Raw genomic sequence first — 22,500 nt, 5'->3', positions numbered from 1 at the left:
AGCCCACAGCACTCAGAACAGCAAGCCCACAGCACTCAGAACAGGCCTACAACACTCAGAACAGGCCCACAGCACTCAGAACAGGCCCACAGCACTCAGAACAGCAAGCCCACAGCACTCAGAACAGCAAGCCTACAGCACTCAGAACAGCAAGCCCAGAGCACTCAGAACAGCAAGCCCACAGCACTCAGAACAGCAAGCCCACAGCACTCAGAACAGGCCTATAGCACTCAGAACAGGCCCACAGCACTCAGAACAGGCCTACAGCACTCAGAACAGGCCCACAGCACTCAGAACAGGCCCACAGCACTCAGAACAGCAAGCCCACAGCACTCAGAACAGCAAGCCCACAGCACTCAGAACAGCAAGCCCACAGCACTCAGAACAGCAAGCCCACAGCACTCAGAACAGCAAGCCCACAGCACTCAGAACAGCAAGCCCACAGCACTCAGAACAGGCCTACAACACTCAGAACAGGCCCACAGCACTCAGAACAGGCCCACAGCACTCAGAACAGGCCCACAGCACTCAGAACAGCAAGCTCACAGCACTCAGAACAGCAAGCCCACAGCACTCAGAACAGCAAGCCCACAGCACTCAGAACAGCAAGCCCACAGCACTCAGAACAGGCCCACAGCACTCAGAACAGGCCCACAGCACTCAGAACAGCAAGCCCACAGCACTCAGAACAGCAAGCCCACAGCACTCAGAACAGCAAGCCCACAGCACTCAGAACAGCAAGCCCACAGCACTCAGAACAGCAAGCCCACAGCACTCAGAACAGGCCTACAACACTCAGAACAGGCCCACAGCACTCAGAACAGGCCCACAGCACTCAGAACAGCAAGCCCACAGCACTCAGAACAGCAAGCCTACAGCACTCAGAACAGCAAGCCCAGAGCACTCAGAACAGCAAGCCCACAGCACTCAGAACAGCAAGCCCACAGCACTCAGAACAGGCCTATAGCACTCAGAACAGGCCCACAGCACTCAGAACAGGCCCACAGCACTCAGAACAGGCCCACAGCACTCAGAACAGCAAGCCCACAGCACTCAGAACAGCAAGCCCACAGCACTCAGAACAGCAAGCCCACAGCACTCAGAACAGGCCTACAACACTCAGAACAGGCCCACAGCACTCAGAACAGGCCCACAGCACTCAGAACAGCAAGCCCACAGCACTCAGAACAGCAAGCCTACAGCACTCAGAACAGCAAGCCCAGAGCACTCAGAACAGCAAGCCCACAGCACTCAGAACAGCAAGCCCACAGCACTCAGAACAGGCCTATAGCACTCAGAACAGGCCCACAGCACTCAGAACAGGCCCACAGCACTCAGAACAGGCCCACAGCACTCAGAACAGCAAGCCCACAGCACTCAGAACAGCAAGCCCACAGCACTCAGAACATCAAGCCCACAGCACTCAGAACAGCAAGCCCACAGCATTCAGAACAGGCCCACAGCACTCAGAACAGGCCCACAGCACTCAGAACAGGCCCACAGCACTCAGAACAGCAAGCCCAGAGCACTCAGAACAGCAAGCCCACAGCACTCAGAACAGCAAGCCCACAGCACTCAGAACAGGCCTACAACACTCAGAACAGGCCCACAGCACTCAGAACAGCAAGCCCACAGCACTCAGAACAGCAAGCCCACAGCACTCAGAACAGCAAGCCCACAGCACTCAGAACAGCAAGCCCACAGCACTCAGAACAGGCCTACAACACTCAGAACAGGCCCACAGCACTCAGAACAGGCCCACAGCACTCAGAACAGCAAGCCCACAGCACTCAGAACAGCAAGCCTACAGCACTCAGAACAGCAAGCCCAGAGCACTCAGAACAGCAAGCCCACAGCACTCAGAACAGCAAGCCCACAGCACTCAGAACAGGCCTATAGCACTCAGAACAGGCCCACAGCACTCAGAACAGGCCCACAGCACTCAGAACAGGCCCACAGCACTCAGAACAGCAAGCCCACAGCACTCAGAACAGCAAGCCCACAGCACTCAGAACAGCAAGCCCACAGCACTCAGAACAGCAAGCCCACAGCACTCAGAACAGCAAGCCCACAGCACTCAGAACAGCAAGCCCACAGCACTCAGAACAGCAAGCCCACAGCACTCAGAACAGGCCTACAGCACTCAGAACAGGCCCACAGCACTCAGAACAGGCCCACAGCACTCAGAACAGCAAGCCCACAGCACTCAGAACAGCAAGCCCACAGCACTCAGAACAGGCCTACAACACTCAGAACAGGCCCACAGCACTCAGAACAGGCCAACAGCACTCAGACCAGGCCCACAGCACTCAGAACAGCAAGCCCACAGCACTCAGAACAGCAAGCCCACAGCACTCAGAACAGCAAGCCCACAGCACTCAGAACAGAAAGCCCACAGCACTCAGAACAGCAAGCCCACAGCACTCAGAACAGGCCTACAGCACTCAGAACAGGCCCACAGCACTCAGAACAGCAAGCCCACAGCACTCAGAACAGCAAGCCCACAGCACTCAGAACAGCAAGCCCACAGCACTCAGAACAGCAAGCCCACAGCACTCAGAACAGCAAGCCCACAGCACTCAGAACAGCAAGCCCACAGCACTCAGAACAGCAAGCCCACAGCACTCAGAACAGGCCTACAACACTCAGAACAGGCCCACAGCACTCAGAACAGGCCCACAGCACTCAGAACAGCAAGCCCACAGCACTCAGAACAGCAAGCTCACAGCACTCAGAACAGCAAGCCCACAGCACTCAGAACAGCAAGCCCACAGCACTCAGAACAGCAAGCCCACAGCACTCAGAACAGGCCTACAACACTAAGAACAGGCCCACAGCACTCAGAACAGGCCCACAGCACTCAGAACAGGCCCACAGCACTCAGAACAGCAAGCCCACAGCACTCAGAACAGCAAGCCCACAGCACTCAGAACAGGCCTACAACACTCAGAACAGGCCCACAGCACTCAGAACAGGCCCACAGCACTCAGAACAGCAAGCCCACAGCACTCAGAACAGCAAGCCTACAGCACTCAGAACAGCAAGCCCAGAGCACTCAGAACAGCAAGCCCACAGCACTCAGAACAGCAAGCCCACAGCACTCAGAACAGGCCTATAGCACTCAGAACAGGCCCACAGCACTCAGAACAGGCCTACAGCACTCAGAACAGGCCCACAGCACTCAGAACAGGCCCACAGCACTCAGAACAGCAAGCCCACAGCACTCAGAACAGCAAGCCCACAGCACTCAGAACAGCAAGCCCACAGCACTCAGAACAGCAAGCCCACAGCACTCAGAACAGCAAGCCCACAGCACTCAGAACAGCAAGCCCACAGCACTCAGAACAGGCCTACAACACTCAGAACAGGCCCACAGCACTCAGAACAGGCCCACAGCACTCAGAACAGGCCCACAGCACTCAGAACAGCAAGCTCACAGCACTCAGAACAGCAAGCCCACAGCACTCAGAACAGCAAGCCCACAGCACTCAGAACAGCAAGCCCACAGCACTCAGAACAGGCCCACAGCACTCAGAACAGGCCCACAGCACTCAGAACAGCAAGCCCACAGCACTCAGAACAGCAAGCCCACAGCACTCAGAACAGCAAGCCCACAGCACTCAGAACAGCAAGCCCACAGCACTCAGAACAGCAAGCCCACAGCACTCAGAACAGGCCTACAACACTCAGAACAGGCCCACAGCACTCAGAACAGGCCCACAGCACTCAGAACAGCAAGCCCACAGCACTCAGAACAGCAAGCCTACAGCACTCAGAACAGCAAGCCCAGAGCACTCAGAACAGCAAGCCCACAGCACTCAGAACAGCAAGCCCACAGCACTCAGAACAGGCCTATAGCACTCAGAACAGGCCCACAGCACTCAGAACAGGCCCACAGCACTCAGAACAGGCCCACAGCACTCAGAACAGCAAGCCCACAGCACTCAGAACAGCAAGCCCACAGCACTCAGAACAGCAAGCCCACAGCACTCAGAACAGGCCTACAACACTCAGAACAGGCCCACAGCACTCAGAACAGGCCCACAGCACTCAGAACAGCAAGCCCACAGCACTCAGAACAGCAAGCCTACAGCACTCAGAACAGCAAGCCCAGAGCACTCAGAACAGCAAGCCCACAGCACTCAGAACAGCAAGCCCACAGCACTCAGAACAGGCCTATAGCACTCAGAACAGGCCCACAGCACTCAGAACAGGCCCACAGCACTCAGAACAGGCCCACAGCACTCAGAACAGCAAGCCCACAGCACTCAGAACAGCAAGCCCACAGCACTCAGAACATCAAGCCCACAGCACTCAGAACAGCAAGCCCACAGCATTCAGAACAGGCCCACAGCACTCAGAACAGGCCCACAGCACTCAGAACAGGCCCACAGCACTCAGAACAGCAAGCCCAGAGCACTCAGAACAGCAAGCCCACAGCACTCAGAACAGCAAGCCCACAGCACTCAGAACAGGCCTACAACACTCAGAACAGGCCCACAGCACTCAGAACAGGCCCACAGCACTCAGAACAGCAAGCCCACATCACTCAGAGCAGGCCTACAACACTCAGAACAGGCCCACAACACTCAGTACAGCAAGCCCACAGCACTCAGAACAGCAAGCCCACAGCACTCAGAATAGCAAGCCCACAGCATTCAGAACATGCCTACAACACTCAGAACAGGCCCACAGCACTCAGAACAGGCCCACAGCACTCAGAACAGCAAGCCCACAGCACTCAGAACAGCAAGCCCACAGCACTAGGAACAGCAAGCCCACAGCACTCAGAACAGCAAGCCCACAGCACTCAGAACAGGCCTACAACACTCAGAACAGGCCCACAGCACTCAGAACAGGCCCACAGCACTCAGAACAGCAAGCCCACATCACTCAGAGCAGGCCTACAACACTCAGAACAGGCCCACAACACTCAGTACAGCAAGCTCACAGCACTCAGAACAGCAAGCCCACAGCACTCAGAATAGCAAGCCCACAGCATTCAGAACATGCCTACAACACTCAGAACAGGCCCACAGCACTCAGAACAGGCCCACAGCACTCAGAACAGCAAGCCCACAGCACTCAGAACAGCAAGCCCACAGCACTCAGAACAGCAAGCCCACAGCACTCAGAACAGCAAGCCCACAGCACTCAGAACAGGCCTACAACACTCAGAACAGGCCCACAGCACTCAGAACAGGCCCACAGCACTCAGAACAGCAAGCCCACAGCACGCAGAGCAGGCCTACAACACTCAGAACAGGCCCACAGCACTCAGAACAGGCCCACAGCACTCAGTACAGGCCTACAACACTCAGAACAGGCCCACAGTCCAATATAGCAGGCTGAGAGCACTATGTAGTAGGCTGAGAGCCCTATGTAGTAGGCTGAGAGCCCTATGTAGTAGGCTGGCAGTCAGTCCTATTGTATTATTATATTATTATTAATATAGCAACATATGTGTATAGCAATTATGGCAACATATGTGGAATATAGGAATAATAGTGTGTTTTTTCTGATTCATGCTATTGCTTTGGTAATAACACGGTTATATGCAAGCAGCATCAGGTATTAACATGGTTATATACAGGGAGTACCAGGTAATAACACGGTTATATACAGGGAGTACCAGGTAATAACATGGTTATATACAGGGAGTACCAGGTAATAACATGGTTATATACAGGGAGTACCAGGTAATAACATGGCTATATACAGGGAGTACCAGGTAATAACATGGTTATATACAGGGAGTACCAGGTAATAACATGGTTATATACAGGGAGTACCAGGTAATAACATGGTTATATACAGGGAGTACCAGGTAATAACATGGTTATATACAGGGAGTACCAGGTAATAACACGGTTATATACAGGGAGTACCAGGTAATAACATGGCTATATACAGGGAGTACCAGGTAATAACATGGCTATATACAGGGAGTACCAGGTAATAACATGGCTATATACAGGGAGTACCAGGTAACAACATGGTTATATACAGGGAGTACCAGGTATTAACATGGCTATATACAGGGAGTACCAGGTAATAACATGGCTATATACAGGGAGTACCAGGTAATAACATGGCTATATACGGGGAGTACCAGGTAATAACATGGCTATATACAGGGAGTACCAGGTAATAACATGGCTATATACAGGGAGTACCAGGTAATAACATGGTTATATACAGGGAGTACCAGGTAATAACATGGTTATATACAGGGAGTACCAGGTAATAACACGGTTATATACAGGGAGTACCAGGTAATAACATGGCTATATACAGGGAGTACCAGGTAATAACATGGCTATATACAGGGAGTACCAGGTAATAACATGGCTATATACAGGGAGTACCAGGTAATAACATGGTTATATACAGGCGTACCAGGTAATAACATGGCTATATACAGGGAGTACCAGGTAATAAAATGGTTATATACAGGGAGTACCAGGTAATAACATGGCTATATACAGGGAGTACCAGGTAATAACATGGTTATATACAGGGAGTACCGGGTGAGAGGAGAGTCCAGTCAGTGTGTGGGTGGAGTCCAGTCAGTGTGTGGGTGAGAGGAGAGTCCAGTCAGTGTGTGGGTAGAGACCAGTCAGTGTGTGGGTAGAGTCCAGTCAGTGTGTGGGTAGAGTCTAGTCAGTGTGTGGGTAGAGTCCAGTGAGTGTGTGGGTAGAGTCCAGTGTGTGTGGGTAGAGTACAGTGAGTGTGTGGGTAGAGTCCAGTGAGTGTGGGTAGAGTCCAGTCAGTGTGGGTAGAGTCCAGTCAGTGTGTGGGTAGAGTCTAGTCAGTGTGTGGGTAGAGTCCAGTTAGTGTGGGTAGAGTCCAGTCAGTGTGTGGGTAGAGTCTAGTCAGTGTGTGGGTAGAGTCCAGTCAGTGTGTGGGTAGAGTCTAGTCAGTGTGTGGGTAGAGTCCAGTTAGTGTGGGTAGAGTCCAGTCAGTGTGTGGGTAGAGTCTAGTCAGTGTGTGGGTAGAGTCTAGTCAGTGTGTGGGTAGAGTCCAGTCAGTGTGTGGGTAGAGTCTAGTCAGTGTGTGGGTAGAGTCCTGTGAGTGTGTGGGTAGAGTCCAGTGAGTGTGTGGGTAGAGTCCAGTGAGTGTGGGTAGAGTTCAGTTAGTGTGGGTAGAGTCCAGTCAGTGTGTGGGTAGAGTCTAGTCAGTGTGTGGGTAGAGTCCAGTCAGTGTGTGTAGAGTCTAGTCAGTGTGTGAGTAGAGTCCAGTCAGTGTGTGGGTAGAACCCAGTCAGTGTGTGGGTAGTGTCCAGTCAGTGTGTGGGTAGAGTCCAGTGAGTGAGTGGGTAGAGTTCAGTCAGTGTGTGGGTAGAGACCAGTCAGTGTGTGGGTAGAGACCAGTGAGTGTGTGGGTAGAGACCAGTCAGTGTGTGGCTAGAGACCAGTCAGTGTGTGGGTAGAGTCCAGTCAGTGTGTGGGTAGAGACCAGTCAGTGTGGGTAGAGTCCAGTGAGTGTGGGTAGAGTCCAGTCAGTGTGTGGGTAGAGTCCAGTCAGTGTGTGGCTAGAGACCAGTCAGTGTGTGGGTAGAGTCCAGTCAGTGTGTGGGTAGAGACCAGTCAGTGTGTGGGTAGAGTCCAGTCAGTGTGTGGGTAGAGTCCAGTCAGTGTGGGTAGAGTTCAGTTAGTGTGGGTAGAGTCCAGTCAGTGTGTGGGTAGAGTCTAGTCAGTGTGTGGGTAGAGTCCAGTCAGTGTGTGTAGAGTCCAGTCAGTGTGTGGGTAGAGTCCAGTCAGTGTGGGTAGAGTTCGGTTAGTGTGGGTAGAGTCCAGTCAGTGTGTGGGTAGAGTCTAGTCAGTGTGTGGGTAGAGTCCAGTCAGTGTGTGGGTAGAACCCAGTCAGTGTGTGGGTAGTGTCCAGTCAGTGTGTGGGTAGAGTCCAGTGAGTGTGTGGGTAGAGTCCAGTCAGTGTGTGGGTAGAGACCAGTCAGTGTGGGTAGAGTCCAGTGAGTGTGGGTAGAGACCAGTCAGTGTGTGGCTAGAGACCAGTCAGTGTGTGGGTAGAGTCCAGTCAGTGTGTGGGTAGAGACCAGTCAGTGTGTGGGTAGAGACCAGTCAGTGTGTGGGTAGAGTCCAGTCAGTGTGTGGGTAGAGACCAGTCAGTGTGTGGGTAGAGACCAATGAGTGTGTGGGTAGAGTCCAGTCAGTGTGTGGGTGAGAGGAGAGTCCAGTCAGTGTGTGGGTAGAGTCCAGTCAGTGTGTGGGTAGAGTGCAGTCAGTGTGTGGGTAGAGTGCAGTCAGTGTGTGGGTAGAGTCCGGTCAGTGTGTGGGTAGAGTCCAGTCAGTGTGTGAGTAGAGTCCAGTGAGTGTGTGGGTAGAGTCCAGTCAGTGTGTGGTTAGAGTCCAGTGAGTGTGTGGGTAGAGTCCAGTCAGTGTGTGGGTAGAGTCCAGTCAGTGTGTGGGTAGAGTCCAGTCAGTGTGTGGGTAGAGTCCAGTCAGTGTGTGGGTAGAGTCCAGTCAGTGTGTGGGTAGAGTCCAGTCAGTGTGTGGGTAGAGTCTAGTCAGTGTGGGTAGAGTCCAGTCAATGTGTGGGTAGAGTCCAGTCAGTGTGTGGGTAGAGTCCAGTCAGTGTGTGGGTAGAGACCAGTCAGTGTGTGGGTAGAGTCCAGTCAGTGTGTGGTTAGAACCCAGTCAGTGTGTGGGTAGAGTCCAGTCAGTGTGTGGGTAGAGTCCAGTCAGTGTGTGGGTAGAGTCCAGTCAGTGTGTGGGTAGAGTCCAGTCAGTGTGGGTAGAGTCCAGTCAGTGTGTGGGTAGAGACCCGTCAGTGTGTGGGTAGAGTCCAGTCAGTGTGTGGGTAGAGTCCAGTCAGTGTGTGGGTAGAGACCAGTCAGTGTGTGGGTAGAGTCCAGTCAGTGTGTGGGTAGAGACCAGTCAGTGTGTGGGTAGAGTCCAGTCAGTGTGTGGGTAGAGTCCAGTCAGTGTGTGGGGAGAGTCAAGTCAGTGTGTGGGGAGAGTCAAGTCATTGTGTGGGTAGAGTCCAGTCAGTGTTTGAGTAGAGTCCAGTCAGTGTGTGGGTAGAGACCAGTCAGTGTGTGGGTAGAGTCCAGTCAGTGTGTGGGTAGAGACCAGTCAGTGTGTGGGTAGAGTCCAGTCAGTGTGTGGGTAGAGTCCAGTCAGTGTGTGGGGAGAGTCAAGTCAGTGTGTGGGTAGAGTCCAGTGAGTGTGTGGGTGAGAGGAGAGTCCAGTCAGTTTGTGGGTCCTTGAGAACAAGGACTTTATTGGCATGGGAAACATATGTTTACATTGCCTAAGCAAGTGGAATAGATAATAAACAAAAGTGAAATAAACAATAAAAATGAATAGTAAACTTTACACTCACAAAAGTAAAAATGTAATATTTTGGCTATATACAGTGTATCCCTTTCTCTCCCAGCCCCCCTTCTCCTTCTCTCCCCCAGCCCCCCTTCTCTTTCTCTCCCCCAGCCCCCCTTCTCCTTCTCTCCTCCAGCCCCCCCTTCTCCTTCTCTCTCCCAGCCCCCCTTCTCCTTCTCTCCCCCAGCCCCCCTTCTCCTTCTCTCCCCCAGCCCCCCTTCTCCTTCTCTCCTCCAGCCCCCCCTTCTCCTTCTCTCCTCCAGCCCCCCCTTCTCCTTCTCTCTCCCAGCCCCCCTTCTCCCTCTCTCCCCCAGCCCCCCTTCTCCCTTTCTCCCCCAGCCCCCCTTCTCCCTTTCTCCCCCAGCCCCCCCTTCTCCCTCTCTCCCCCAGCCCGCCTTCTCCCCCAGCCCCCCTTCTCCCTCTCTCCCCCAGCCCCCCCCTTCTCCTTCTCTCCCTCAGCCCCCCCTTCTCCTTCTCTCCCCCAGCCCCCCCTTCTCCTTCTCTCCCCCAGCCCCTTCTCCCCCAGCCCCCCTTCTCCTTCTCTCCCCCAGCCCCTCTTCTCCCTCTCTCCCCCAGCCCCCCTTCTCCCTCTCTCCCCCAGTCCCCTCCATCACTATTGTTACTATACAGCTCCTTTGAACTGTCCCATGGCTGTATCATATTACCTACAGTGAGCCGAGCTGATGGAGTCTGGTGGTAGTGTAGTGACTTAAGGAGCAGACCAGACCAGATGAGATGTGTATGATTTTAATCAGAGCAGGCCAGGGATCAAGGCTGAGTCACAAAGGACACATATTCCCTATGTAGTGCACTACTTTTGACCAGAGCCTTAAGGGTGCACTATATAGGGAATAGGGTGCCATTTGGGACACCTTTTCTGTAATAACCTCTCCTCTGCATGGTGGAGGGAAGAACCTAGCTGACTTGTGAGGGAATGAAAAACAGAGCAGTTAGGAAATGCTAAGCCTCTCTCTCTCTCTCTCTCTAATATATATATATATATATATATATATATATATATATATCTTTGCAGCAAAAGTCCCCTCATTCTGTTGATGGAATGTGTGCTAGCATTTCCTCTCGTCTCATCTCGCTCCCTCACTCTTTAATTTTCTCTCCCACACACACAGCTGCCCCCTAGGAGAGGAACACCTAGGAGTTGGGTGGGGAGAGGGAGGGAGGTAGGAAGGGAGTTGGGTGGGGAGAGGGAGGGAGGTATGGAGGGAGTTGGGTGGGGAGAGGGAGGGAGGTATGGAAGGTGTTGGGTGGGGAGATGGAGGGAGGTTTGGAGGGAGGGAGGTTTGGAGGGAGTTGGGTGGGGAGAGGGAGGGAGGGAGGTATGGAGGGAGTTGGGTGGGGAGAGGGAGGTATGGAGGGAGTTGGGTGGGGAGAGGGAGGGAGGGAGGTATGGAGGGAGTTGGGTGGGGAGAGGGAAGAGATACGGTGGGAGTTAGTATTTGTTATTTAGTATTTTTTTTAGGATCCCCATTAGCTGTTCCTAAAGCAGCAGCTACTCTTCCTGGGGTTCACACAAAACACGAAACATAATACAGAACATTAATAGACGACAGCTCAAGGACAGAACTACATCAATATTTTTTTTTTTACAAAAGGCGTATGTAGCCTACATATTAATACGCACCAACTATCTGGGTCAAATAGAAGACAGGCGTTTTGCTATGAGGTGTTGCTTTATCTGTTTTTTGAAACCAGGTTTGTTGTTAATTTGAGCGATATGAGATGAAACGGAGTTCCATGCAATAATGGCTCTATATGACATTGTAAGCTTTATTGAATTTGTTCTGGATTTGGGAACTGTTGAAAAGACCCCTGGTGACATCTTTGGAGGGGTAAGGGTGTGTGTCAGAGCTGTGCGTAAGTTGACAATCGAAACAATTTGTGATTTTCAAACACATGAATGTTTCTTATAAGAAGAAGAAGTGATGCAGTCAGTCTCTCCTCAACTATTAGCCAAGAGGGACTGCCATGCATAGTATTAATATCAGCCCTCTGATTACAATTAAGAGCAAGATGTGCCACTCTGTTCTGGGACAGCTGCAGCTTAACTAGGTCTTTCCTTGCAGCACTGGACCACATGACCGGGCAATAATCAAGATTAGATAAAACTAGAGCCTGCAGGACTTGTTTTTTGCAGTGGGGTGTCAAGAAAGCAGAGCATCTCTTTATTACGGCCAGACCTTTCCCCATCTTTACAACCACTGAATCTATATGTTTTGACCATGACAGTTTACAATCTAAGGTAACGGCCAGTAATTTAGTCTCCTCAACTTGTTCAACAGCCTCAACATTCATTACCAGATTCAGCTGAGGTCTAGCACTTAGGGAATGATTTTTGCCAAATACAATGTTCTTAGTTTTAGAGATGTTCGAGACCAGTTTATTACTGGCCACCCATTCCAAAACAGACTGCAACTATTTGTTAAGGGTTTCAGTGACTTCATTAGCTGTGGTTGCTGATGCATATATGGTTGAATCATCATCATACATGGACACACATGCTTTGTTTAATGCCAGTTGCAGGTCATTGGTAAACATGGAAAAGAGTAGCGGGCCAAGAGAGCTGCCCTGCAGTACACCACTTTACATGTTTGACATTAAAAAAACATTGAGTTCTATTAGATAAATAGCTCTGAATCCATGGTATGGCAGAGGGTGAAAAGCCATAACACATACGTTTTTTCAAGAACAGGTTATGGTCAATAATATCAAAGGCTTCACTGAAATCTAACAGGACAGCTCTCACAATCTTCTTATTATCAATTTCTTTCAACCAATCATCAGTCATATTGCGTCAGTGCATGTTGAGTGCCCTTCTCTATAAGCATGCTGAAAGTCTGTTGTTAATTTGTTTACAGAGAAATAGCATTGCATTGGGTCAAACACCATTTTTTCCAATAGTTTGCTAAGAGCTGATAGGTCTGTTTTTTGGACCAGTAAAGGCCGATTTACCATTCTTGGATAGCGGAATGACTTTGGCTTCCCTCCAGGCCTGAGGACAAAGACTTTCCTCTCGGCTCAGATTAAAGACATGACGGATCGGAGTGGCTGTAGTCAACTACCATCGTCAGTAGCTTTCCCTCTAAGTTGTCAATGCCAGGAGGTTTGTCATTATTGATCGATAATAATATTTTTTCCACCTCTCCCAGACTAACTTTACAAAATCCAAACTTGCACTGCTTTTCTTTAATTATTTGTTTTGTAATACATGAATATGATGGCTCACTGTTCGTTGTTGGCATTTCCTGTCTTAGTTTGCCAATGGAGTGATCATTAAACTAATTGGCCACATCAAATGTTTTTTGTGATGAATAAGACATCTGATTTTGGTGAAATATAGAGTTGAATTTATCTTTCTGCTGATAATTTCATTTAAAGTACTCCAACAATTTTCCAATCATTCTTTATATCATTGATCTTGGCTTCATAATACAGTTTCTACTTTTTTGTTGTTGAGTTTAGTCACATAAGTTCTTGATTTGCAGAAAGTCAGGCAATCGGATGTGCAACCGGACAGTTCTTCAATTCCTCATCAATCCATGGAGCCTTAACAGTTAGTTTTCTCAACAGGTGCATGTTTATCATTAACATTTATTTAACTAGGCAAGTCAATTAAGAACAAATTCTTATTTTCAATGAGAAGGAACAGTGGGTTAACCACCTTGTTTAGGGGCAGAATGACAGATTTGTACCTTGTCAGCTCAGGGATTTGATCTTGCAACCTTTCCGTTATTAGTCCAACACTCTAACCACTTGGCTACCTGCCACCTCACAATTGGTAGAAGCAATTTCATCAAGTGCAGTGTCTGCATGCTCTTATACATTTTCCAGCTTTTGGAACTCTGACTCTCCTGGATATAGCCACTACATTGTGATCACTGCATCCAATGGGTACGGATACAGTTTTAGAACAAAGTTCTACAGTATTAGTAAAAATGTGATCGATACATGTGGATGATCTTGTTCCTGTAGTGTTTGTAAACACCTTGGTAGGTTGATTAATAACCTGAACCAGATTACAGGCACTGGTTACTGTAAGAACCTTCCTCTTGAGCAGACAGCTTGATGAAAACCAGTCAATATTCAGGTCCCCAAGAAAGTAGACCTCTCTGTTTACATCACATACACTATAAAGCATTTCACACATATTATTTAGATACTGACTGTGTGCACTTGGTGGATTATAGCAACACCCCACAATAAAAGGATTTAGATGAGGCAGGTGAACCTGCAACCACAACACTTCAATAACACTTCACATAAAATATTCTCTAAGCATTACATGGATATGGTTCTGAATATGCAGCAAACCCTCCCCCATAAGCATTTATGTCTCTTCTATAGATGTTGTATTCCTTTATTGCTACTGCTGTATCGTCAAATGAAGAGGGAGGGAGGTATGAAGGGAGATGGGTGGGGAGAGGGAGGGAGGTATGCTCTAACTTCTAGTGGCTTCTAAAAAGCCCTGTTTCAAAACAGTGTACCGCGGGTAGATGAAATGCACCATTAAGGAAATTGAGTTTATGCTATATGGCTGTAGCCTGACTACTGCTACAGTGCTTTATCTGCCAAATTACTTTTCTATTTTGCTAAGCCTATTGGACCGAGTTGGTTTGAACCCAAGTAGTATGATTAGGGACAGTTCGATGTTTACTGGGGTAGGGGTTCCAAAATAGGGACGGGTTATCTAACTCTTTTTTTTTTGCTTTTGAGAGGGTTGTGTGTTTTGTTATTGGACACAGGGGAAGGTAGTGTATTTTTTCCCTGATTTACAGTCAACATTTATCCGGTTTTAATATATAATGTCTTCCATATGTGACCCGATTTGGGAAACTAGACGTACAGTATGTCGCAAGTCACGACTTCGCAGGAGAGCCGTTTGAATGTAAAAAAAAATAATGTTTTTATCAAAATGCATTTTTTGGCAGAAATTCCTTCTCGAACATATGAACTTTCATGTCCCTTAATATCAAACGTGTATGCCATCTGTAAATACGATTACAATTGTTAAATTAAGGGCCTAGTTGGTTTAGCCACAGACAAAGTGAGCAACCTTCCCACTAGCCATGATTGGCTGAGATAATGAGTGGGCTGGACATGCAGAGAAATGAGTTTGGATTGGTCTACCGTATAGCATGTGTCTGTCTATTGGAGCTGGTCAGTATGTCTAGGAAATTGTGTTGAAGGTGGCTTAATTTGTTTTTATCGCGTAGTAAAACTGCATAAACCTAATGTCAAGATTAATGTGTACTGTTAGCTAGCTAAAGTTATATGTCTAGCTCACTAGCTAAGTGTATGTGTATAATCTTCACTTTCTGGAGGACCGAGTTTTGAAATCAGTGGAATTCGAGTATGATAGCTAAGGAGATGGAGAAAACACCAGTCTGGATTACATCTTCAAACTAAGGGCAACCATGCATGGCATCATGCAGGAGACCCTTCCAACCATGATGTATACTGGTAAGATAGTCTAGCTAGCTACATTTTCAGATATTACACGTTTCTAATTTTGACAGGAAGTGGTTTCATTTCAAGTGTACTGTTAGCTAGCTAACGTTAGCTGGCTGGGTCGCTAGCTATCGTTATGTGTATGATCTTATTCTTCGTATCTCAGACACATATGCTTGACTAGTTATAGCCATATAACCTGGTTGGTTAGCTACCTGCAGATTCATGCAGGGTAGTAACATCATGAGTTGTGATTATGGTCCATTGCTACATGTCTCAACAAAAGACTCCACACTAATTTTGACAAAGTATTTTCATTTCAAGTTAGTGTTTTTTGTTAGCTAGCTAGCTAACGTTAGCTGGCTGGCTCGCTAACTAACGTTACGTCATGCGTTGGGATTAATTGTTTACCTAGCTAGCTATCTAGCTACATCTCTTAACAAAAGACTGTCGTCTTAGTGTGTCAGAGCACAGAATAACTGATTCATATTTGAACACTCAACACCCGTTGAATATTTCCAGTGTCAGTATACATCGACAACAATGCGTAATTGTTTCCAGCAGGACAGTTACATTCACCAACGCTCTGGATAACATGAAACTGCCTATCCACCTCTGCTAGGGGGAGTAAAATGGTGAATGGTGAGTGCGGTGTTCTCTCATTATGTGTCTGGAAGTAGCTAGCCAATGTTAGCCAGTTAGCTTGGGTGCTTGACTGTCGTTGTGAGGTCAGAGCTTTCGGAACAACCCTACTGCTCTGAACGCGAAACGCTCTGAATTTACAAACGGACAATCTGGAAGTAGCTGGCAAGTTAGTACAGAAGGGGGCGACAGGGTAACCTAGTGGTTAGAGCGTTTGACTAGTAACCGGAAGGTTGCAAGTTCAAACCCCCGAGCTGACAAGGTACAAATCTGTCGTCCTGCCCCTGAACAGGCAGTTAACCCACTGTTCCTAGGCTGTCATTGAAAATAAGAATTTGTTCTTAACTGACTTGCCTAGTTAAATAAAGGTAAAATAAATAAATAAATAAATCAACCCTTAAAGAGATGGGTGGGGCTAAGGCTTAAGAGGGTGTCAACCCTTAAAGAGATGGGTGGGGCTAAGTCTTGAGAGGGTGTCAACCCTTAAAGAGATGGGTGGGGCTAAGGCTTAATAAGAGGATGCGAACCGTGCTGAATGGATGTTGACAAAGAAGGTTTACAAGTTGATCACCTTTCAAAGCAGAATTACTTTCCCATTGTTTCCTCAAATGCAGTGTATGATATACCATTTTGTAGCTCCGAGTCTCTACTTTTATCCAATGTAATGAAAAAAAAACTGAACTTCAACTACATAAGACCGAATCTAGGTGGTGAGTCACATATAATCACATTTCCTCTTCTGCTTGCATCAGCCATCAAGTTGTTTTGGTACTTCTCTTATGCACTACGCTTTTCAGCTCGTTTACTATACCATAGGTCAATATAGTCTACCTGCCTTCTATCCATTGTGCCAACAGTGGTAGGTGGATAGGTCCAGAGGTCCAGAGCTACAACAGGCTAACTTGCAATCATACCACACATAAAATCATTCAAATATGCACCAATTTTCAATATAAATAGCTGACAGTCAGCGGAGAGGCCAGGTGTAGCGGAGAGGCCTGGTGTAGCGTAGAGACCAGGTGTAGTGGAGAGGCCTGGTGTAGCGTAGAGACCAGGTGTAGCGTAGAGACCAGGTGTAGTGGAGAGGCCTGGTGTAGCGGAGAGACCAGGTGTAGCGTAGAGACCAGGTGTAGTGGAGAGGCCTGGTGTAGCGTAGAGACCAGGTGCAGCAGAGAGGCCAGGTGTAGCGGAGAGGCCTGGTGTAGCGTAGAGACCAGGTGTAGCGGAGAGGCCTGGTGTAGCGTAGAGACCAGGTGCAGCAGAGAGGCCTGGTGTAGCGTAGAGACCTGGTGTAGCGTAGAGGCCAGGTGCAGCAGAGAGGCCTGGTGTAGAGTAGAGACCTGGTGTAGCGGAGAGACCAAGTGTAGCGTAGAGACCAGGTGTAGCATAGAGACCAGGTGTAGCGTAGAGACCTGGTGCAGTGGAGAGACCAGGTGTAGCGTAGAGACCAGGTGTAGCGTAGAGACCTGGTGTAGCGGAGAGACCAGGTGTAGCGTAGAGACCAGGTGTAGCGTAGAGACCTGGTGTAGCGGAGAGACCAGGTGTAGCGGAGAGGCCAGGTGCAGCAGAGAGGCCAGGTGCAGTGCAGAGGCCTGGTGCAGCAGAGAGGCCTGGTGCAGCAGAGAGGTCAGGTGCAGCAGAGAGGCCTGGTGCAGCAGAGAGGCCAGGTGTAGCAGAGAGGCCAGGGGCAGCAGAGAGGCCAGGTGCAGCAGAGAGGCCTGGTGCGTCATTACGCATTAAAGAACAGTGAAGACAAGCAGCTCATAAAGCTCCCCTATTGATCTTGTTTATGGACAAAAACATGATCCTACCTAGAATAGCCTACAGCACCACAATTCAATAAATTATTAATTACGTTATCATTTTCAAGTTAGTACAATTGAGTACAATTCTACTCTAGGTTGTAAACTGCAGTGAAAATGTCATTTGAATAATGGTGAAAAATAATGTTGAACGTTTCATTCCATTTGGATGAGTTGTGGGTCTACTCTGGAGCAGAGTAGAATTGTACTCAATTGAACTAAATTGAAAATAATAATGTAAGTAATAATTAATTGAATTGTGGTGCTGTAGGCTTATAGAAAGAAACACCCATCTACTAACCACAGGTCCTGGCAATCATCATTACCTACACCTGTTCTCCTTTACTACACACAACCAGTTTGTGTCCAGTGGGTATTGGAATCTAGAATCTCTGTAGGCTGTAGGCTTATAGAAAGAATCATCATTACCTACACCTGTTCTCCTTTACTACACACACCTGAACTTCATTATCACTTTGATTGCCTTCTCTTTATTTAACTCTCAGTAGCCCTCAGTCATCAGACAGTTTTGGTTTTCTTTCATGTTCAGTACCCATCTCCTGTTTTGTTAATTTGCCTTGAATCTTTGTTATTATTAAACTCTTCTTCTGCACCTGCTTCCTGACTCCCAGCGTAGGACGTGACAGAATACTGCCTCGCCATATGGAAGCAGCAAAGGATAAAACCTTCTTCCAGACGGTCAAGAAACAGGATCATCTACTCCACCAACTACACGACCAGCTTGGGCAACTGGGTACGGCCCTGGAGGAGGTCCTCCTCGTTCTCCACCGCCTCGACTCCACCAGCTAGGTTCTCAATACCCCTATCAGAGGGCATCCTACAACTGGTTGTCACACTGAGCCAGTCCCCAAGCCTACACAGCCCTCCGCACAGGTCAGCGATGCCTGACTGTCCCTGACGGAAAAGTATGACTTTACTCCATCAAAATGCCTTGGATTTCTACTCCAGTGCTCCCTCTATTTCACCAATCAGACGGGAGCCCCCACCACCGAGAGGTCCAAGGTTTCCAAGATATTTTCCCTGCTGACCGGGCGGGTGTTGGTGTGGGCTACGGCCGTCTGGGAGAGAGGAGAGTAGGAGATGAGTTCCTGTGAGAGGTTCATGGCTCTGTTCGACCATCCTCCAGAGGGCAGAGAGGGAGGTGAGTGACTTCTCTGGGATCGGCGGGATAAACTTATTTGAGAGCGCCGGTGCCCACCTCACCACTCGCTTCCCTCCTTCGGCTGTCCTGAGGCAGAGCCTGAACCCATGAAGGTAAGGGTCACACACATCTCCGCGGCAGAGCGGCATCATCGGAGACAGCTGGGGCTCTGTCCGTATTGTGACCAGAAGGGGCGCCAGCTTCAGCGGTGTCCGGTGCGTACCAACCTGGGGTACACTAGAGCAGAGGGGCGACCCCTTGACTTTCCGTCTCCCAGGGTAGGTGTGAGTTTTCCATTTTTATCGTTTTCCACCAAACCCTTTCTGGTTCCATTTCACTGGCTGGCTGTCCTTCAAGTGTTGTCTCTAAAGCTCTAGTGGACTCCAGTGCCGCGGGGAATTCCCATCGACCAGGCCCTTGCCTCCTCCCTGAACATAACCTCTTACCCGTTCTCCTCTACCTTTTTCCGGTCCAAGCCCTGGATAAACATCCATTTGGATCTGGCACAATCACACACATCACAGCGCCCCTAACCCTCACAGTGGGACGCCATGCACCAGGAAAGCCTTCCCTTCCTCATCAACACTTCACACACAAAGTAATCCTCGGCCACAACCCCACCATCTCCTGGTCGAAGATGAATATTACTGCCTGGGGACCGGGATGACGGAGGACCTGCTTTTCCGTACCCTGTGGTTTCACACCGGTTGAGAGTCCTGTAAGTGCCCTCTATCCCGTCAATCCGTCCTCCCGTATCGTTGGCCCCGTGTTTTGGTACATGGATGTGGACATCCGCCAGGCTCTGGAGAGGGAAGTCGCTCCTGCAGTCTGCCCTCCAGAACGCATCTACTCCCCATCACATCCACCCCTGGACTTCACCTTGACTACCTTCCCTTTATATAACCCTCAGTAGCCTCAGTCATCAGGGAGTATTGGTTTGTTTTTATGTTCATTACGCATCTTCTGTGTTATTCATTTGCCTTTCATCATTGTTATTAAACTCTCCTTCTGCAGCTGTTTCCTGATTCCCTACATATACGTGACATGCCCATGTTCATCATTTCCAACTATAATATAATTCCAGCATTTATTCCAGCATGCATTTAATTTAATGACACCTTCATTTGGACGAGAACCATTTCCGATTCGATGTAGAATCCTTTTCACTGAGGGTCCTACATGGAACCCAAAATAGTTCTACTTGAAAGAGTATATATTTCATCCTTTGTTCGGCAGATTCTTGTCCCTGATGTTATGGAGGGAAAAACGGGGTTGAAAAAGGGGGGTGGGGTGTGGAGAGAGGAGAGGGGGCTCCCTCCTAGGTCCGCCCCATACATCCCTGTATTGAATATGAAAATATATGATGGCATAACGTGTTCAGTATGCAAGCATGAAGGAAACCATATGAACAGGAGGCCAGACAAAGAGCCTACTGTGCTCCAAGTACGACCACTCCCCCCTCTTCTCCCTTCCCCTTCTCTCTTTCCCCTCTGTCTTATTCAATTGAGGGAACAGGAGGAGAGAGAGAGAGAGATGAGAACAGAGCCCTGCTCAGGGAGAAAGAGAGAGAAAGTCCTACTCAGAGAGTGAGAGGGGAAGGGGGGGGAGTCCTACTCAGAGAGCGAGAGAGAAAAAGAGAGAGAGAGAGAGAAAGAGAGAAAGAGAGAGAGATATGAGAGATATGAGAGAGTTCGACCCAGACAGAGGTAGAAGAGGGAGCCCTGAGGAGCTAAAAAGGGGCAGGACAAACTAGCCACGCGCCTCGCACACACAGACCCACCAGAGTACAGGTGAGCTGCAACTACTAGTGTACAGCTGCTATCTGTTATACAGAGAACATCTCCAATCGGTTGCTTTGTAACGGCTAGATTATACTTTTTGGCGCAGTGACGTTTGGATACATGTGGACTTGTACTTTGAGTTTTACCTACGGTTAATGACGTCGATCTTTAAGTTGTGAGACTCTATCTCTCCCTGAGGGGGTCTGAAAAGAAATACAAATGGGCGGGGAGACATGAACTCTGAAACGTTAACCTTTGAACTAACTGATGACAAACATCTGTCGGTTGCTGTTTAGTCACCTTCCCTTTGTGCAGGCTGTAGGTTTGCAGAGGGGGCTGGTTAATTAACTGGTGGTCACATTACCACTGTGGTCAGCTAGAGCTGTCACTGATAGACTAGCCTATTGTCTTGACTGTGACTGTGTGTAGTCTTGATGTGGCCAGTCCCAGTTAGGGACTTAGAGCAACCGTGTAGAGTATTGACTGTGACTGTGTGGAGTCTTGTAGCCGTGTAGAGTAACGTTAGAGGACGTAACAGATGGAGGGGTAGCTAGCTGGGGACTGTATTGTCTTGACTGTGACTGTGTGGAGTCTTGTAGCCGTGTAGAGTAACGTTAGAGGACGTAACAGATGGAGGGGTAGCTAGCTGGGGACTGTATTGTCTTGACTGTGACTGTGTGGAGTCTTGTAGCCGTGTAGAGTAACGTTACAGGACGTAACAGATGGAGGGGTAGCTAGCTGGAGACTGTATTGTCTTGACTGTGACTGTGTGGAGTCTTGTAGCCGTGTAGAGTAACGTTACAGGACGTAACAGATGGAGGAGTAGCTAGCTGGGGACTGTATTGTCTTGACTGTGACCGTGTGGAGTCTTGTAGCCGTGTAGAGTAACGTTACAGGACGTAACAGATGGAGGGTTAGCTAGCTGGGGACTGTATTGTCTTGACTGTGACCGTGTGGAGTCTTGTAGCCGTGTAGAGTAACGTTAGAGGACGTAACAGATGGAGGGGTAGCTAGCTGGGGACTGTATTGTCTTGACTGTGACTGTGTGGAGTCTTGTAGCCGTGTAGAGTAACGTTACAGGACGTAACAGATGGAGGAGTAGCTAGCTGGGGACTGTATTGTCTTGACTGTGACTGTGTGGAGCCGTAACAGATGGAGGGGTAGCTAGCTGGGGACTGTATTGTCTTGACTGTGACTGTGTGGAGTCTTGTAGCCGTGTAGAGTAACGTTACAGGACGTAACAGATGGAGGGGTAGCTAGCTGGGGACGGTATTGTCTTGCCTGTGACCGTGTGGAGCCGTAACAGATGGAGGGGTAGCTAGCTGGGGACTGTATTGTCTTGACTGTGACTGTGTGGAGTCTTGTAGCCGTGTAGAGTAACGTTACAGGACGTAACAGATGGAGGGGTAGCTAGCTGGAGACTGTATTGTATTGACTGTGACCGTGTGGAGCTGTAACAGATGGAGGGGTAGCTAGCTGGAGACTGTATTGTCTTGACTGTGACTGTGTGGAGTCTTGTAGCCGTGTAGAGTAACGTTACAGGCCGTAACAGATGGAGGGGTAGCTAGCTGGAGACTGTATTGTCTTGACTGTGACCGTGTGGAGCCGTAACAGATGGAGGAGTAGCTAGCTGGGGACTTTATTGTCTTGACTGTGACTGTGTGGAGTCTTGTAGCCGTGTAGAGTAACGTTACAGGACGTAACAGATGGAGGGGTAGCTAGCTGGAGACTGTATTGTCTTGACTGTGACTGTGTGGAGTCTTGTAGCCGTGTAGAGTAACGTTACAGGACGTAACAGATGGAGGGGTAGCTAGCTGGGGACGGTATTGTCTTGCCTGTGACCGTGTGGAGCCGTAACAGATGGAGGGGTAGCTAGCTGGGGACTGTATTGTCTTGACTGTGACTGTGTGGAGTCTTGTAGCCGTGTAGAGTAACGTTACAGGACGTAACAGATGGAGGGGTAGCTAGCTGGAGACTGTATTGTATTGACTGTGACCGTGTGGAGCTGTAACAGATGGAGGGGTAGCTAGCTGGAGACTGTATTGTCTTGACTGTGACTGTGTGGAGTCTTGTAGCCGTGTAGAGTAACGTTACAGGCCGTAACAGATGGAGGGGTAGCTAGCTGGAGACTGTATTGTCTTGACTGTGACCGTGTGGAGCCGTAACAGATGGAGGAGTAGCTAGCTGGGGACTTTATTGTCTTGACTGTGACTGTGTGGAGTCTTGTAGCCGTGTAGAGTAACGTTACAGGACGTAACAGATGGAGGGGTAGCTAGCTGGAGACTGTATTGTCTTGACTGTGACCGTGT

General features: G+C 49.2%; 1 protein-coding gene and 1 long non-coding RNA gene across 2 annotated transcripts in view; one reads left to right on the top strand and one right to left on the bottom strand.

Moving 5' to 3' along the window:
* The window catches only part of LOC149971522 (uncharacterized), a 255,974-nt gene that overhangs the window by 18,236 nt on the left and 215,238 nt on the right, over positions 1-22,500 (bottom strand). The window lies entirely within an intron of this gene.
* The window catches only part of LOC110504491 (uncharacterized), a 73,555-nt gene continuing 70,950 nt past the window's right edge, over positions 19,896-22,500 (top strand). The window contains exon 1 of the mRNA XM_036969840.2: positions 19,896-20,200. The gene's annotated coding sequence lies outside the window, so the exon portion shown is untranslated. The remainder of the gene's footprint in view (positions 20,201-22,500) is intronic.

This window comes from Oncorhynchus mykiss, chromosome 25 (genome assembly GCF_057628025.1).
Source record: "Oncorhynchus mykiss isolate SJ-2025 chromosome 25, ASM5762802v1, whole genome shotgun sequence".
Taxonomy (NCBI): Eukaryota; Metazoa; Chordata; class Actinopteri; order Salmoniformes; family Salmonidae; genus Oncorhynchus; species Oncorhynchus mykiss.
The sequence above is the reverse complement of the archived record's forward strand: the minus strand, read 5'-3'. Positions and strand labels throughout refer to the sequence as shown.